Here is a 1,051-nt window from a genome sequence, read left to right as displayed (position 1 = left end):
ATCTGGCCAATGACATCACTTCTACTATAACAGTAATGGTAGATTTTCACTAAATGTGTGCTATGTATGTCTTTAATGAAAAGCATTGTTCTTTGAAGTAGATTTCTTAATTGAATTAGTTTATTTTTGACATTTGAGTGTTAGCTTCACTTATAAAGCATTATTTGCAAAAATTCCATTTCCAAGCAAACAACTCCAAACCGATGAGGATGGGATTTGAACCCATGCGTGCAGAGCACAATGGATTAGCAGTCTATCGCCTTAACCACTCGGCCACCTCATCTTTCTGGCACAAATAAAGAAGCGTTTTCTAACACTACTTGTCTTGTTTTAAATCAATTCTTTATACATTATTGGTTGTGTTCTCATCAATATCACAGGCTTGTTAGCAAGTCCCCTTTCAAGTGAGCCTTTGCTTAAAGAACATTTATTTTACTTTAGACATAACCTATATTTGTGAACTACTACACCATCATGTTGATCCATCTCAAACGACAAAAAATCATAACATACACATTTGGCCAATGACATGACTTCTACTATAACAGTAATGGTAGATTTTCCTTAAATGTGTTCTATGTATGTCTTTAATGAAAAGCATTGTTCATTGACGTAGATTTCTTAATTGAATTAGTTTATTTTTGACATTTGAGTGTCAGCTTCACTTATGAAGCATTATTTGCAAAATTCCATTTCCAAGGAAAAAATTCCAAACCGACAAGATTTGAACCCATGCGTGCAGAACACAATGGATTAGCCGTCCATCGCCTTAAGCACTCGGCCACCTCATCTTTCTGGCACAAATAAAGATGAGTTGTCTGACACCACTTGTCATATTTTAAATCATTTCTTTATACATTGTTGGTTGTGTTCTCAGCAATATCACAGGCTTGTGAGCAAGTCCACTTTCAAGTGAGCTTTTGCTTAAAGAATATTTATTTTACTTTAAAATTAACCTATATTTGTGAACTACTACACCATCATGTTGATCCATCACAAACGACAAAAAATCATAACACACACATTTGGCTTAGATTTTCACTAAATGACA

General features: G+C 34.3%; 1 non-coding gene across 1 annotated transcript; it reads right to left on the bottom strand.

Annotated features, from left to right (window-relative positions):
• Positions 1 to 201: 201 nt before the first annotated feature.
• On the bottom strand, positions 202 to 283 carry TRNAS-GCU (transfer RNA serine (anticodon GCU)). Its single transcript has one exon. It is a non-coding gene; the product is annotated as a tRNA-Ser (tRNA).
• Between the last annotated feature and the right edge of the window lie 768 nt (positions 284 to 1,051).

Source organism: Taudactylus pleione, unplaced genomic scaffold (genome assembly GCF_031769625.1).
Source record: "Taudactylus pleione unplaced genomic scaffold, aTauple2 ptg000619l, whole genome shotgun sequence".
Lineage (NCBI taxonomy): Eukaryota > Metazoa > Chordata > Amphibia > Anura > Myobatrachidae > Taudactylus > Taudactylus pleione.
The sequence above is the reverse complement of the archived record's forward strand: the minus strand, read 5'-3'. Positions and strand labels throughout refer to the sequence as shown.